Source organism: Helianthus annuus, chromosome 1 (assembly GCF_002127325.2).
Source record: "Helianthus annuus cultivar XRQ/B chromosome 1, HanXRQr2.0-SUNRISE, whole genome shotgun sequence".
NCBI classification, from domain to species: Eukaryota; Viridiplantae; Streptophyta; class Magnoliopsida; order Asterales; family Asteraceae; genus Helianthus; species Helianthus annuus.
In genome coordinates, this window is record NC_035433.2 from 78,045,786 (window position 1) to 78,064,578 (window position 18,793).

Below are 18,793 nucleotides of genomic sequence, written 5' to 3' on the forward strand. Positions count from 1 at the left end.
TTCAGGAAACACCTGAGGAAAGTCACGTACAACTGGAATATCTTCCAGCTTCTTTTCCTTTGCTGATGCGTCAGTGACAAGTGCTAGAATGGCAGTGTGACCCTTGCGCAAACATTTCTGCGCCTTCAAGAAAGAGATGATGCCAACCACAGCACCACTCTTGTCGCCTTGAACTTCGAGAGGTTCTTGACTTGAGCGAGGAATACGAATGAGCTTTTCCTTGCATAAAATCTCTGCGTGATGTTGGGATAACCAATCCATACCGATGACGACGTCGAAACTACCCAAAACTATGGGTATAAGATCAATCGAGAATGTCTGACCAGCTAAAACGATGCTACAACCCTTGACTACATGTGCGGCTTCTACACTTTTACCATTTGCTAACTCTACTACATGTTTGGTGTTTAGGGGTGTTGGTGTACGTTTTAACAATTTACTCATTTTCAAGGACATATAACTTGTATCAGCACCCGAATCAAATAAGACAGTAACATAAATATTGTCGAGAAGAAACTTACCCATAACCACATTGGGATCATTCATTGCGTCGCCCCGACCCAGCACAAAAGCACGACCCCGAGCTTCGTTACCATTGTTGTTGTTGTTTCCCCCGTTGTTGTTGTTCCCGTTGCCCTGGTTATTGTTGTTGTTGCGATTCTGGTTCTGGTTCAACTGAGGGCAATCGCGTTTGAAGTGGCCTTCAGCCCCACACTGGAAACATCCCCGGTTTCCACGCTGTGGCTGCTGCTGCTGGTTCTGTGGAGCTGGCGGTGGGAGTTGCTGGTTCTGATTTGCTGGCCGTGAGCTTCTACAATCCTTAGCCTCATGACCCATCTTGAGGCATCTTTGACAACGTTCCCTGCGACATCTTCCTCTGTGGTGTTTGTTGCACCTACTACACCATGGGTGAATTCCCTGATATCCACCCTGCCCTTGACTGCCTGATGATTGCTGGTTCGGACTCTGGTAGTCAGTTGTCTTGCGCTGCTGTGCTTGAGACTGAACAGAAACTGATCCCTTGCTGGAATCCCCCTCCCATTTTCTCTTACGCTCTGTTCCCGAGTTAACTTAACGAGGGATAAGAAAAGAAAGCAAAAGTGAGAAAGGAAGGGATGAGAAAGGAAAATAAAAGATGACTTTCCCACCGTTTCCTCCCAAATCGGAAGGAAAGAAAAATTAAAGAATTTAGCCTAGCTTTCCCGTCATTTCCTTTCTTTTCCTTCCTTAAATGAAACTCGGGAACACGACATGTTTTATTTTCCTTTCTTTTCCTTCCTTAAATGAAACTCTGGAACACAAAATATTTTTACTTTCTTTTTGTTTCCTTTCCTTTCCTTCCGTTAGTAAACTCTGGAACACAGTGTTATTGTCACTGGGAGTAGAAGAAGTAGTGACAGCAGTAGTGGTAGCACTGAAGCGTTTTGGCAGTTTGTTCTGTTCCACTGCCTGATCGGTGAGTCGATGAGCAAGACGCTGAATGTCTTGGATGTTGTTGAGGTTAGCCGACGTCACGTGGCTCTGAATCTCTGGCGCAAGCCCCTTGAGATACAACTCAATGCGCTTAACTGGAGGGTCCACCATCGTTGGACACAAGATGGCCAGTTCATTTGATCGTTTCGTATAAGCTTCGATTTCTGACCCCGTCATTTTCAGATGATACAGCTCCACCTCCAACTTGTGGATGTCATCACGCGTGCAGTATTCTCATTTGATCAGTTCTTTGAAATCTTCCCAGGGTGTGGCGTTAGCAGCTGCCAACCCTAAGATCTGTACTTGGGCGTTCCACCAAGTTAGTGCAATCCCTTCCAACGTACCAGTGGCGTACTTGACCCTGCGAGCCTCAGGGCATTCACACATCTCGAATACCGACTCGAGCTTCTCAAACCAATGGAGTAGTCCCACTGCTCCTTCCGTGCCACTGAATGTGCTTGGACGACAGTCCATGAAGTTCTTGAAAGTGCAGACAGGTTGCTGTGCGGGTTGACCTATTGTGTACGAATAGGACAAAGTTTAAACACGAGAGTTGGTTCAGGAGTGTAGGATCTAAAGACCCTAGTGTGTGCTAAGACTACAGGATATACCTCCTGCTTGTGCGGCTGCAAGTGCCGCAGCAACTTGTTCGTTAATGAGAGCCGTCAACTGGGCTTGAGTCATGTTAATTCGTCCAGACATGATCTTCATAGTAAAAGTAGCGTAAGTGAGAATGGTTCGCGAGTAGTGCGATGACAGAAAAGTGTAAGCACGTAAGTGTTCTCAGGCAATAGTGTCATGTGTATCTAAGCGTACTACGAGCAAAGTTCTATGCAATTCTAGCAAGCAGGTAATAAACATAAACCATATTACCTAGGATGTCGAGTCTTGCACGTGGAGCGAAGCGTCGTTGTGGATCGCTGAGAGCACTGTTCTGGTTATAGTCTGGTTTTAATAAAAACGTTTTTCCCCATATTAAAACCAAGTTCTCTATAACCAATGGCTCTGATACCAATCTGTCACACCCCCAAAAATCCACACGCCATATCGAACATAGCATCTAACATTAAAAGTAGTTAATGTAATTCATCACGACATGATTGATGTTCAACAAAACGTAAATTAAGTAGCGGAAGCATAATATGAAAACCCAAAGTAAAGTTATAAGTTCAATTGTTTATCATAATGTCTACGATCCGTATCCCACAACGACCTGCTCCTCCTTGTGCAAGCTCCATAAGTACCTAAGGTCCTGCAAGGCATGCAGCAGAGAGTCAACAACTAGTTGAGCGAGTTCACAGTGTATAGTTCAGTAATAGCAAGTCATTATAGTACGTGTATCAGTACGTTCATTCGTTAATCATGTATTAGTTCGTATCGCGGCCTCCCAGGCAGGTATGCGAAGATCAGGGGAAGTTCCTCAAGTATTCTAGACTAGGTTTACTTGTATCGCAGCCTCCCAGGCAGGTATGCGAAGATTAGTAAATTTAGCTCGCGGCCTTCCTAAGGCAGGTGTGCGAAGTCAGTCATAATATCGCGGCCAACCCTTGGCAGGTGTGCGAAGATCAGTTCAATAAGTGTTACTAGTCTAGCCGTATCTTATCGTTAGGTTCTATCATCTGAGTACATACAATAAGTCATCTAATCCCATTCCCACCCGGGAACCCCATGCCTTGGCTGTGTGAACTCACCTTGGTTTGCTCGGCAGATACACAGAAAGTCGGTTAAACTATATAGCGATCAACCACGTCCTAGCATGGTTATTATACAAGTCAGGTTCGTATTCAAGTATAGCACGTATGTTCTACACGTATTGTACACAAATATAATCATGGCAATTCTCGTATGAGCATTAGCAGGAACAGTTACGTAAATAACGAAGTCCAAGTATCCGGCCCAATCAATTGGGCTCGTAACAGTGAAAGTCCAATAGTGTGCAAGTGTTCACGTTCTCGAGTCGAGACTAACGATCTCGGGTCGAGACTAGTCGGTCTCGAGGTGTATTGGTTTCGGGGTCTCGAGTCGCAACAAGGAGGTCTCGAGTTGTCATGGTCTGGTCGAGACTACACGGTCTCGAGTCGCAACCGGACCCGCAACCGTGGTCTCGGGTTGTGCTGTTTTGTGTCGGTGTTGAGGTCTCGAGTCGAGACTAGGGGTTCTCGACTCGCAACCTGTGTCGAGACTAGGCATGTAACAGACTTCCTGATTTCCATAATTTGCAGCTCAATCAGTTCCGTAATATTAGCAAACAGATTTAGCAGTTTCACAATTCAGATCAATCAACATAATTTTCAACTATCCATCTAGCATACCATTGATCAAACAGGGCAATCTATTCACATTCGAGTATAAACAATTACTTATCAAATCATACTTGGTTCGAGTACATGAACATACAGCTGATTACCAACATTCGATACTAAATCATCATGCAAATAAATTCGAAAACAAGACATGATAACCGATTAACATCATCGTACAAATCCAGTTCACAAGAACATCATTACATAAACATTATTATTCATCATACCATTATATCGAATCATGGAATCATAACAACATGTGACCAAGCATAAATAGTGAAATACTAACCGATTAAGAGTAGGAGAGGGTGATCCGAACAAAGATCTTCGATAGCACGGGTGTGCTTGCCGTCGGGTATGTGAGGGAGAGAAAGAGAGCACTAGGGTTTGAGTGTGTTATTGCTTTACAAGTTGTGAAAGGTAAAACCTTTTCCCCCTAAGTGTTATACGCTCAAGGAGAGTGGGCCGACCCATCATGGGCTGCCCCCCTTCGGTCCGAATACAAAGAATACGACCCCTAGTGGGCTTGTGCGATTGGGTGTAGTGTTGTGCGATTGGATCATGTTGTGCGTTTAATACAAACATTCAATAACGTACATACATGCACATAATAACATTCAATAAATCAAAGCTCATATAATCGCAACACGTTCACATATGTTACACAAAGTAGGTTCGAAATACGAGTTGTCACACTTAAGACCCTTGGGAACCCAGGTCCAAACTTGTAAAGGTTGTTACTTAGGCACCATATCTGTTAACTCAATCGAACACCATTAACCTGACATATATGCCATTTCAGTTAATAGAACAGAAACTACTTGAAATTCTTTCGTTAAAATCTTCACTTTTGCTTCTAGCCGAGTAGATGTTTGCATCTCTACTCCCCTTAAGTAGTTGCATTGCTCTGATTTTCTTTGCTAAGAGCGAACACACATTTGCTTCGATACATGGTCATTACCTCATGCTCATTGTTTCATCACCTGGAAACTCACATGTTACGCGTGCACCATCTGCTACGCATACGGTCTCATTTCGAACACTTCATTGAAATTCGAATATTATGTTGCTAAATCTCACTACTGGTTTGTGATTCGAATGGCCTTCATTATTGTAACGGTTGACTCTTTGCTATCAGGTCAACACACCTTCTCGAAAACTTTTTTGTTTCAAGATACATTCATGGTTTATTTTTGTAACCATGCTGGGATTTCCCTTGTTGATACATACGTTTATTGGTGAGTTACACTGAAACTAAGTTCAATTATTTGAACTTATCCATTTCACACGTTTGATTTGAGACGCAATATGATGCATTGGTGTAACACCTCGAAAAATTTCGTCCAATAATGTCTTGACACGTGTCATAAGGTTCCGTTATGTGAAAACATACTTTAGAGGGACTAAAAGTGACAAACAGTGAAAACTATGGAACATAAGGGTCCAAAGTGTCAACAATGGATAAATAGGCTCTATGATAACCCTACATAATGTTTATAACCTTAAACGGATGGTTCATGGATCATACGGCGCGGAAATTGCACAAAAGTGAAGTATTTCAAACTATAGGGGCCAAAAGTGTCAACATGTTTAATTTATACCTCTGAGTGAACTTTTGGCAGACCCGAAGCTTTGTAAAACTAAAATATACTCACTAGAATATGTGGTAAAAATTTCATGAAGTTTCGTCAACGTATGAGAAAGTTATGGCCAAAACCGTACTTGAAGGACTAAAAGCGTCAACGTCGAATTTCAGGGCTTTTCGGTTGAGCGCAAAATTTTCCGAGGACATTACCATGTTGGTAAAAGTCCTAAGGTTCTTAAAAACCAGGATTTAGGGTTTACGAGTCAAAATATGGAGCCGAAACGTTAATCGCGAAGACAGGGACCAAAACTGCCAAAATGTGGCAAAGTTTGACAGCAACAAAGGCCAGGCGGCCCGCCTGGACTGGCTTACGCGGGCCGCGACCCAGGCCCAGATGCAGAATTCGTATTTGGGGCTGATTTGGGTCCGAATTGAAGTTGATTACAGCTCATTCCACCTCCCATTTGCTCCAATACGTGCCCTTGCATGCCTAGTTCAACAGGAGCCTACTACAAACATCTGATTCACTCTTTAAATCAGATTTTGATCATTGTTCTTGGCACTTGAAGTTGTGAACAAGGAGCTCTCTACATTCAAGAACTCTCTCAAGCTTTCTGGAGCATTTCTGAATATCAAGGACGATTTCTAGTGTTCACTAAACATCAATAGGACCCTTGTAAGCTCTCAATTCAATCTTTAATCCGTTCTTGTTGTGATTATTGCTAAAAGTCAAACTGTTTGTTCATAAGCTTTGACTTTCTGATTAAATAAGTTTCAATCAGTCATTTCTCGAATTGAAACCTGTTACATGTTGGTAATATTATGGGAAACAAACCCTAAAAAGGGTACTCTCTGATTCCCACTACATGCATGCTAAATGTCGAGTCAAACCTATTTCTAAAAAGTCAACAGAAGCGATTTTTGTGAAAAATGACATGAATAATGATATAGATGACATGCAATCTGTTTGATCTTCATAGAAAGCTTTATTATGAATATAAGAATGTATTTTACCACGATCAACTCGGCGATCTTTAGTGTAAACCCGGATTGGAACCGGAAGTCTTAATAAACGACTTTTTCGTAAACTATCGGTTCGGATCCGTACATGCATGTGTGAGATCTGTATTTTAGAGCATTTTTGACCATTGGCATTTTAGTTAAACTTTCTGGAAATTTTATGTCATAAGTCTATGCTTAGCCGATTCGAATGCATGTTTCCGATTTATGCATAAAGTTGACTATTTTGCCCTTTTTGATATAAAACGTGATTTTTGGAAAAGTGAAAGAGTAGAAATCTTTATTTTTAATATATAAACTTGCACCGAAAATTTCGGATCAGTTGGTGGTCCAGATTGTGAGTTATGGCCATTAGCGTAAAACTATATTATAAATTTACATAAACGGCCCTTTTCGCATATGACCTATTTCTGGCCACGTTTTGGTATAAAACTTTTTACCAACAGAAGTAATATAATATTCTGGGAATTTTGATGATTTTTAATTAATTTTTGGCTGAACGGATCCTAGATCGCCTAGTCATTTCGGCTTATGTCGGTTTTGACCGTTTAAGCCATAAAATGAGTTTTACACATCCTTTTGACCCGAAACCTTTTTCTACTGATTTCAAATGTTAAATAAATTATTATGAGCCTTCTGGAAATATAAAAATCTCAGCTTTCATATATAAACCCGGAAACGGCTCTAAATCGCATATTTAGCGTTTTAAGCGCATAGTAAGCGTTATACTTGTTTTAAACGTGTAAGACCTATACCTACTGATGTGTTTAGCATATTTTCATATAAAAACAGTAAGTATAAGTATATGAACTCAGACTTCTAATTTTACTCTTTTATGATCTTTTAAATGACCAAAATGCCCTTCTAAGGCATAAATTGGGTTTAAAATTATTCCGGGCAATATAGAACATAACTTACTGATATAATATCATATTTTAAGCATATTATCTCAGGGAACTTGCATTTGACTCTTTTGGCTACCCGTAACGCCCTTATTGCGTTCGGTTCGGTTTACGTAACTAGTTTGCGTAAATTGACCGAAACGGGTCAGACGTCATCATTTTTATCTCAAAATCCAGAATGTATTTAGTATACCCATATTATACAAGTATTCAAACTTGTCGGGTCTAAATCACATTCTATCCGGTCTTTCGCTTAATCGTGCGTGAACCGAATCATCCTTAAACTAACCGGTCAAAGCTTAAGCTTAAATAAAAGGCCGTTAGGAATCTAATAGGTTAATTATAAACCTTTGTTCCAGATTAGGAGGCCCGGTAAAAGCTACCAACACTTATCATTTGTGACTTATACTTGCTCAGGTAAATACATTTTGACTTATTTTCCCTATACGGGCTTGGGGTACGGTATTTAAAATACCGCTTGATCGGGCGCACAAGTCCTGCTCCTTATGGGTGTACAGTCTTGAATAGCTTGTGCGACTTCGTTTAAACAGTCTTGTCTTACTTAAAGGCTTTGGGGGGTTATTGACCGTGTCCCGGATATCCTTGGCATTATCTTACGAGATGGCCACGACCAGAGCACGGGGTGTAGGCGTACACTCGTCGTGTATAACTCTTTAATGTGGTGTGTCATTTAATTCTTAGCCCGGACAGCAGATCCCGGGCCACCAAAGATACGAGTGCATGTAAATCGTTCACAAGTTTATATTATATAATTATCCCAAGTTAATAAAAATATTTATGCCTTGTGCATTTAAATAAATTTTCAATCATTTTCAAAATGAGTCGGTTGATTTGTATTTACCAGTGTAAACTGACGTATTTTTCCCAAAAGGTTAAGTGCAGGTACTATACGAAAATAGGCTGGCTGTTTCCTAAGAGTGTCCACTATAGTCTCGCAAGCTCGGACGACAAATATCTGTTGAACTATTTATTCTTATTTTATTTGATCCGCCTGTGGATCCGTTTCAACTACTGTGATATTTATTATTGCACTTTATTTAAAGTTGAAATGTATCTATTCTGCTTCCGCTGTGCATTATTATATTGTGTTGATTGTCTATGACGATGCCAACTACGTCACTGTACCCCACACCGGGCCCACCGGTGACACGTGGAGATCGGGGTGTGACAGGTTGGTATCAGAGCCAACGCTGAGTGAATTAAACACTAGTCTTTTGTGTTTAATCTCAGTTACACAAATGCACATTCCTCGATTTTCGAGTCTAGACAAAGAACTTAGGAAATGTTCAACATTTCGTTTATTTTATTTTATTTTTATTATTAGCTTTGTCTTATATATTTGTTGTGCAACTTGTTTGACTTTTGACAGGATCATTATGCCGCCACGGATGAGAGGTCGAGGAGGATTTGCTACATCCCACGACCATGAGGCAGGGCCCTCACATAGGCGAGCTCCATCAGCCACGCACAACACAGCCGCCAACGACCTTTGGAGGTCTTTCGCCGAGCCTGCTAGACACTCGGTATCCGCGAGCACTTCACCGTCATTACCCCACTCGTTTGGGCCCCACTCGGAGAATGGGCCCCATGGTTCGCATGGATCCTACATACCTTTGCATCAGTCACCGCACCAGTATCCAGCACCAGTCTACCAGGGTTTATATAACCCTGATGCTTTTGTGGATGAGCCAGTGGGTCATAACCCACTTGGACCGGAGGACCACTTTTCTGGTGGTCACGAGATGGACGTCGACGAGGATACGGACCCCTCGCTACCACCATCAGGTACGCCTAACCATCCGATTGAGATATCGGATGGGTCGCCATTTAGGGGATCACCCTACAATGGTGGGGACAGCTTTCAGGAGAGATTTAAGCAGCATGATTGGTATTACACCCCCCAGCCGCCACAACTCTCCGATGATCCAGTCTCACCATGGATCGCCGGTGCACTCGCAGCACCACTCTCAGCAGCAGCAGCTTCAGCAGCAGCCGCCTCTACCGCAGGACCTATCTGAGGCCCTATGGCGTGACGTGATCACTCCGTCACCACCGCCGCCACCAGTTTTACCTCCTCCGCCCCAGAGGCCTAGGAGGAATGCGCGCATGTCTACGCGCGGAGGGATTCGCATAGGCACCCCTCCACATGTTGGTAGCAGCCGCTACACGCCTCTTCCCGAGGAGTCCGAGACGGGGGAGTCTCAGCATCCCGTATCGGAGGTCACTTCAGTACCGATCCCGCCTCTGCCGCCGCAGAACTATGGAGAGCCGATTCCGGCTTATGCTAGTGCAGCTCAGTTTAACCCGTTCGAGCATGTTTTCCCTCAGGGTTATGATTACACAGGAGACCCTTATTGGCAAGCTGTGAACTACAGCTCACTCCCACCTAGTGGTCCATTGGGAGACACTTGGGCTGCTGGGCAGTCTACTTTTGGTTACCCTCCGGGTTACCAGCAGCCACCGCAGCCGCAGCAGTACCAGCCGCCGCAGCCGCAGCAGTACCAGCCACCGCCGCCGGCGCCTATGATGTCGCCGCCACAGGTTCAGGAAATCCTGCATGGGATTGATAGCATGCGACGAGAGTTTCAACACGAGATGCGAGCTGATCGCCGTCGCACCAGTGGCATGTTCAAGAAGGTGTTTGATTTGCTCAAGGGTAAGAGCAAGAAGGATCATTGAATCCTTCGATTATCATTTCATGTACTCATGTCCCTGTGTGGACATCTATTCTTGTATTCTACCCCTGCGTGGGTATATCTATCTTATTCTACCCCTGCGTGGGTATGTGGTTCTGTTAACCCCTGCGTGGGTTTGTTTTATTTTGTTGTTGTTGTTAGTTGTTTAGCCCCTGCGTGGGCATGTTATTCGTGTTATTTGCATTAAAGTCCCGTTTAGGGCAAATATGTACTAGTACTTTATTTGAAACTTGAAATGGTTAAATTGAATTTCTCATTTTATTTAAATGCATGAATATAATATTAAAATAATGGAAAATATCAATTTTTATTTGATTTGCCATTTTATAAGAATCTTAGTAAGGTATAACCTAGCTTGAATGCCTTATTAATAGGCCTGGCCATGATGGTAAAACCTGGTTGAAAAGATTCAACTCCCTGTTAACGTCTGAGAACATGTTAACATTCTTGACTAAGCGTGATTCGTAAAATCACCCACGTCACCCTTTTTAATAATTTATCTACAGATTATATCTGTATACAAGTCTATTAATGACTTGATACCTACGGGTTATGACTATGTCATATAGTGACAGTTGTGGTTTATGACTCTCTGTCTAGTAAAGGATTATTTGTTTCATTATACAATTTATAATCCTGTAAAAGAAAATCTAAATTTATAATTTAGTAATTGTCCATGTGACTAGGCCTATGGTGCCAATATATATATTTCATTCCTTGATTGCTAATAAGAGCCTGAATGAAATTTATTAAAATTAACTGCTAAGGTTCTTGATACCATGGTTAATAAATCATCTAGAACGATAATACTGTTAGGTTCTAAATTAGACCTTGTCCTTATTGTAGCTTAAAGCTACAATGGCCAAATCGGAGGAGACCAACAGTCATTCTGGGGAACACTCAGATAATGCAAAGATTCACGTTACTGGTGCAGAGTTGCAAGCACTGATAGATAACGCTGTTGCCAAAGCTATGGATAGGCAATTCAGGGAATCTAGTGGTACTCGGAGTAGGACCCGAACAGAAACGCACGCAAAGCCCAAGACTCATTCTGAGGCTCACAGTAAGCCACCCTCTAAAAAGAGTGAGCCGAAGAAAGCTGAGGATGATAATCACTCCTCCAACCACAGCAGCGTCCCAAAGCAGGAGATTAAGCTGAAACATGACACGTACAGCAGGTCCTGTACGTACAAGTATTTTGTATCCTGCAAGCCCAGAGATTTCACTGGGGAAAAGGGAGCCGTCGATTGTATGACGTGGATTGATGAGATGGATACTGTGGTTGATATCAGCGGGTGTGCTGATAGGGATGTCGTGAAGTACGTGTCCCAGTCATTCAAGGGAGATGCGTTAGCATGGTGGAAGTCACTCCTACAAGCTGCCGGTAAGGCCACACTGTACGGTTTGTCATGGGAACAGTTTGTGGCCCTGATTAAGGAGAACTTCTGCCCGCAACATGAGGTTGAAAGAATTGAATCGGATTTTGTGTCTCTAGTTATGAAGAATCTCGATTGTCAAGCGTATCTTACTACGTTCAACACCTTATCCCGGTTAGTGCCTTATCTGGTGACCCCGGAGCCGCGTAGGATTGCTCGATTTATTGGGGGTCTGGCACCGGAGATAAAGGCAAGTGTCAAGGCTTCAAGGCCTACTACATTTAGATCAGTAGCTGATCTATCCCTCTCCCTCACTCAAGATGTCGTCAGACTAAGAGCTATGAAGAGCTCGGAAGAGAACAAAAGGAAACGTGAGGATGACACCTCACGAAGATCTGAGAAACGACACAAGGGAAACAACGACCATAGGAAAGGGTCGGGGTTCAAGAAAGGGGATCAGTCGGGTGAGAAACCCAAATGCAAGGTTTGTAAGAGGCATCATTTTGGGAGATGCAGGCAGGAGTCTAAGTCCCAGTCTTTCGAGAAACGTTGTGGGATCTGCAAGTCCACAGATCATAAAGCTGTGGATTGCAAGAAAATGAAGGATGCAACTTGTTTCGGTTGCAACGAGAAAGGGCATATTCGGCCCAACTGCCCAAAGAATGCGAAGAAGGTTGATGATGGGAAGAAGACTAATGCGAGAGTCTTCAGAATGGACGCTAAGGAAGCAGTCCTTGACGACAACGTCATTACCGGTACGTTTCTTGTAAATGATGTTTTTGCTAGAGTCTTGTTTGATTCAGGAGCCGATAAGTCGTTTGTAGATGATAAGTTTTGTAAACTGTTGAACCTTCCTGTTAAAACCTTAAGTGTGAAATATGAAGTAGAATTAGCCGATGGAACCATAGAAACCGCCTCGACTATTCTAGATGGATGTGTTATATCCATTAGGAATCATTCTTTCCCGCTATCCTTGCTTCCCTTTAAGCTAGCTGGATTCGACATAGTGATAGGCATGGATTAGTTGTCGAGTAACCAAGCCCAGATTCTGTGCAATAGAAAGCAAGTAATAGTTAAGACTCCGTCTGGTGAGTCACTTACTATTCAAGGAGATACCCAACATGGATTGCCTGAGCAAGTGTCCATGTTCAAGGCATCCAAGTGCATGCAGAAAGGATGTGTCATTTATATGGCACAAGTTACCATTGATGAGCCGAAGCCGAAGATTGAAGATATTCCTGTTATTTCGGAATATCCTGAGGTTTTCCCTGAAGAGCTACCTGGTTTGCCACCAGATAGGCAAGTAGAGTTTCGGATAGATATCATACCAGGCGCTGCACCTGTAGCAAGAGCACCATACAGATTGGCACCAACGGAGATGAAGGAGTTGAGGACGCAGTTGGATGATTTGTTAGCTAAAGGTTTTATTAGACCTAGCTCGTCTCCTTGGGGAGCGCCAATCTTGTTTGTTAAAAAGAAGGATGGGTCGATGCGTCTGTGCATCGATTACCGTGAGCTTAACAAGGTCACTATCAAGAATCGGTATCCGTTACCCAGGATCGACGATCTGTTCGATCAATTGCAAGGAGCAAGCTATTTCTCCAAGATTGACCTAAGGTCAGGATATCATCAGTTGAAGGTCAAGGAGAAAGACGTGCACAAGACAGCGTTTAGGACTCGTTATGGACATTACGAGTTCCTAGTGATGCCGTTTGGGCTCACTAACGCACCAGCCGCGTTCATGGATCTCATGAATCGCGTCTGCAAACCTTATTTAGATAAGTTCGTCATCGTCTTCATTGATGACATCCTTATCTACTCGAAGAGCCAAGCTGACCATGAGAAACACCTTCGTTGTATTCTCAAACTTCTGAATCAAGAGAAGCTTTATGCCAAATTCTCGAAGTGTGAATTTTGGCTTCGAGAAGTCCAATTCCTTGGACATGTAGTAAGTGAGCGTGGTATCCAAGTAGATCCCGCTAAAGTCGAAGCAGTCATGAATTGGCAGGAGCCGAAGACGCCTACTGAGATTCGCAGTTTCCTCGGATTGGCAGGATACTATAGGCGATTTATCGAGAACTTTTCAAGAATTGCTGCGCCCCTAACTTCGTTGACTCGTAAGAAGATTAAGTTTGATTGGGGCCCTAAGCAGCAGGAATCCTTCGACATTCTAAAGAAGAAGTTAAGCAATGCGCCAGTATTGACATTGCCCGATGGAATAGAGGAATTTGTGGTGTACTGTGACGCATCACATACTGGCATGGGCTGTGTACTCATGCAGAAAGGGAAAGTCATTGCCTATGCTTCTCGACAGCTAAAGGTGCACGAGAAGAACTACACCACCCACGATTTGGAATTGGGTGCAGTTGTATTTGCTTTGAAGCTATGGAGACATTACTTGTATGGAACCAAGTGCATAATTTATTCGGATCACAAGAGTCTTCAACACTTGTTCAATCAGAAGGAATTGAACATGCGTCAAAGGCGATGGATGGAAACTCTCAATGACTATGACTGTGAGATAAGATACCATCCAGGCAAGGCAAATGTGGTTGCCGACGCCTTAAGTAGAAAGGAAAGGGTGAAACCAGTCAGAATCAATGCCAAGCGCATTGAGATAAGGAATAATTTGAATGAAAGGGTGTTAGCTGCACAGAAGGAAGCTGTGTTGGAAGCTAACTATCCTGCAGAAAAGTTGGGAGTAACTGAGGAGCAGTTATCCCACGACAAAGATGGAATGTTACGACTAAACGGACGAATATGGGTTCCAGTATATGGAGGACTTCGGGACGTTATCCTCCAGGAAGCCCACAGCTCTAAATATTCCGTTCATCCTGGAGCGGATAAGATGTACCAGGATTTGAAATCAAACTACTGGTGGATTGGTTTGAAAAAGTCCGTGGCCGAGTATGTGGCCAAATGTTTGACTTGTGCGCAAGTCAAGGCTGAGCATCAGAAGCCGTCAGGTTTGCTTCAGCAACCTGAAATTCCCAAGTGGAAATGGGAAATGGTGACAATGGATTTTATCACCAAGTTGCCGAAGACGAAAAAGGGAAATGATACCATATGGGTCATAGTAGACAGACTGACTAAGTCAGCCCATTTTCTACCCATCAAGGAGACGTATAGCTCAGATATGTTAGCACAATTATACGTCGATAAGATAGTAGCGCTACATGGTATACCTATATCTATTATCTCCGATAGAGATACTAGATATACGTCACATTTTTGGAAGAGTTTCCAACAATCGTTGGGCACTCGTTTGAATTTTAGTACGGCTTATCATCCTCAGACCGATGGTCAGAGTGAGCGTACTATTCAAACTCTGGAAGACATGCTTCGCGCATGTGCGATCGACTTGGGTGGTAGTTGGGATAAGAACCTACCACTGATTGAATTCTCCTACAACAACAGCTACCATTCCAGCATAAAGGCTGCGCCTTTTGAGGCCCTATACGGTAGAAAGTGTAGATCGCCCATTTGTTGGGCAGAAGTTGGAGATGTCCAGTTGTCTGGACCAGATATCGTCTTTGAGACGACAGACAAGATCGTTCAGATCCGTGATCGTTTGAAAGCTGCCAGGGATAGGCAGAAAAGTTATGCGGATCCTAAGCGCAAAGATTTTCATTTCGATGTAGGTGAAAAAGTATTGCTTAAAGTATCGCCCTGGAAGGGTGTGATGAGATTTGGAAAGAAAGGCAAGCTGAGCCCGAGATACATAGGACCTTTCGAGATTATCGAACGTGTCGGGTCAGTCGCTTACAAGTTAAACTTGCCTGAAGAGCTTAGTGCTATTCATAATGTGTTCCATATCTGTAATTTGAAGAAGTGTTTCGCTGACGATTCACTGGTTATACCGCATACAGATATACACATAGACGAAAGTCTAAAATTTGTGGAAAAACCTTTGTCGATAGAGGATCGACAGGTAAAGAAGCTTCGACGGAAGCACGTGCCTATTGTTAAGGTCAAATGGGATGCCCGTAGAGGACCCGAGTATACGTGGGAAGTGGAATCCAGGATGAAAGAAAAATATCCCCATTTGTTTGAATAAATCTCGGGGTCGAGATTTCTTTTAAGGGGGTGAGGATGTAACACCTCGAAAAATTTCGTCCAATAATGTCTTGACACGTGTCATAAGGTTCCGTTATGTGAAAACATACTTTAGAGGGACTAAAAGTGACAAACAGTGAAAACTATGGAACGTAAGGGTCCAAAGTGTCAACAATGGATAAATAGGCTCTATGATAACCCTACATAATGTTTATAACCTTAAACGGATGGTTCATGGATCATACGGCGCGGAAATTGCACAAAAGTGAAGTATTTCAAACTATAGGGGCCAAAAGTGTCAACATGTTTAATTTATACCTCTGAGTGAACTTTTGGCAGACCCGAAGCTTTGTAAAACTAAAATATACTCACTAGAATATGTGGTAAAAATTTCATGAAGTTTCGTCAACGTATGAGAAAGTTATGGCCAAAACCGTACTTGAAGGACTAAAAGCGTCAACGTCGAATTTCAGGGCTTTTCGGTTGAGCGCAAAATTTTCCGAGGACATTACCATGTTGGTAAAAGTCCTAAGGTTCTTAAAAACCAGGATTTAGGGTTTACGAGTCAAAATATGGAGCCGAAACGTTAATCGCGAAGACAGGGACCAAAACTGCCAAAATGTGGCAAAGTTTGACAGCAACAAAGGCCAGGCGGCCCGCCTGGACTGGCTTACGCGGGCCGCGACCCAGGCCCAGATGCAGAATTCGTATTTGGGGCTGATTTGGGTCCGAATTGAAGTTGATTACAGCTCATTCCACCTCCCATTTGCTCCAATACGTGCCCTTGCATGCCTAGTTCAACAGGAGCCTACTACAAACATCTGATTCACTCTTTAAATCAGATTTTGATCATTGTTCTTGGCACTTGAAGTTGTGAACAAGGAGCTCTCTACATTCAAGAACTCTCTCAAGCTTTCTGGAGCATTTCTGAATATCAAGGACGATTTCTAGTGTTCACTAAACATCAATAGGACCCTTGTAAGCTCTCAATTCAATCTTTAATCCGTTCTTGTTGTGATTATTGCTAAAAGTCAAACTGTTTGTTCATAAGCTTTGACTTTCTGATTAAATAAGTTTCAATCAGTCATTTCTCGAATTGAAACCTGTTACATGCTGGTAATATTATGGGAAACAAACCCTCAAAAGGGTACTCTCTGATTCCCACTACATGCATGCTAAATGTCGAGTCAAACCTATTTCTAAAAAGTCAACAGAAGCGATTTTTGTGAAAAATGACATGAATAATGATATAGATGACATGCAATCTGTTTGATCTTCATAGAAAGCTTTATTATGAATATAAGAATGTATTTTACCACGATCAACTCGGCGATCTTTAGTGTAAACCCGGATTGGAACCGAAAGTCTTAATAAACGACTTTTTCGTAAACTATCGGTTCGGATCCGTACATGCATGTGTGAGATCTGTATTTTAGAGCATTTTTGACCATTGGCATTTTAGTTAAACTTTCTGGAAATTTTATGTCATAAGTCTATGCTTAGCCGATTCGAATGCATGTTTCCGATTTATGCATAAAGTTGACTATTTTGCCCTTTTTGATATAAAACGTGATTTTTGGAAAAGTGAAAGAGTAGAAATCTTTATTTCTAATATATAAACTTGCACCGAAAATTTCGGATCAGTTGGTGGTCCAGATTGTGAGTTATGGCCATTAGCGTAAAACTATATTATAAATTTACATAAACGACCCTTTTCGCATATGACCTATTTCTGGCCACGTTTTGGTATAAAACTTTTTACCAACAGAAGTAATATAATATTCTGGGAATTTTGATGATTTTTAATTAATTTTTGGCTGAACGGATCCTAGATCGCCTAGTCATTTCGGCTTATGTCGGTTTGACCGTTTAAGCCATAAAATGAGTTTTAACTTTCACATCCTTTTGACCCGAAACCTTTTTCTACTGATTTCAAATGTTAAATAAATTATTATGAGCCTTCTGGAAATATTAAAATCTCAGCTTTCATATATAAACCCGGAAACGGCTCTAAATCGCATATTTAGCGTTTTAAGCGCATAGTAAGCGTTATACTTGTTTTAAACGTGTAAGACCTATACCTACTGATGTGTTTAGCATATTTTCATATAAAAACAGTAAGTATAAGTATATGAACTCAGACTTCTAATTTTACTCTTTTATGATCTTTTAAATGACCAAAATGCCCTTCTAAGGCATAAATTGGGTTTAAATTATTCCGGGCAATATAGAACATAACTTACTGATATAATATCATATTTTAAGCATATTATCTCAGGGAACTTGCATTTGACTCTTTTGGCTACCCGTAACGCCCTTATTGCGTTCGGTTCGGTTTACGTAACTAGTTTGGCGTAAATTGACCGAAACGGGGTCAGACGGATCATATTTTATCTCAAAATCCAGAATGTATTTAGTATACCCATATTATACAAGTATTCAAACTTGTCGGGTCTAAATCACATTCTATCCGGTCTTTCGCTTAATCGTGCGTGAAACCGAATCATTCCTTAAACTAACCGGTCAAAGCTTAAGCTTAAATAAAAGGCCGTTAGGAATCTAATAGGTTAATTATAAACCTTTGTTCCAGATTAGGAGGCCCGGTAAAAGCTACCAACACTTATCATTTGTGACTTATACTTGCTCAGGTAAATACATTTTGACTTATTTTCCCTATACGGGCTTGGGGTACGGTATTTAAAAACCGCTTGATCGGGCGCACAAGTCCTGCTCCTTATGGGTGTACAGTCTTGAATAGCTTGTGCGACTTCGTTTAAACAGTCTTGTCTTACTTAAAGGCTTTGGGGGGTTATTGACCGTGTCCCGATATCCTTGGCATTATCTTACGAGATGGCCACGACCAGAGCACGGGCGGGGTGTAGGCGTACACTCGTCGTGTATAAACTCTTTAATGTGGTGTGTCATTTAATTCTTAGCCCGGACAGCAGATCCCGGGCCACCAAAGATACGAGTGCATGTAAAATCGTTCAACAAGTTTATATTATATAATTATCCCAAGTTAATAAAAATATTTATGCCTTGTGCATTTAAATAAATTTTCAATCATTTTCAAAATGAGTCGGTTGATTTGTATTTACCAGTGTAAACTGACGTATTTTTCCAAAAGGTTAAGTGCAGGTACTATACGAAAATAGGCTGGCTGTTTCCTAAGAGTGTCCACTATAGTCTCGCAAGCTCGGACGACAAATATCTGTTGAACTATTTATTCTTATTTTTATTTGATCCGCCTGTGGATCCGTTTCAACACTGTGATATTTATTATTGCACTTTATTTAAAGTTGAAATGTATCTATTCTGCTTCCGCTGTGCATTATTATATTGTGTTGATTGTCTGTGACGA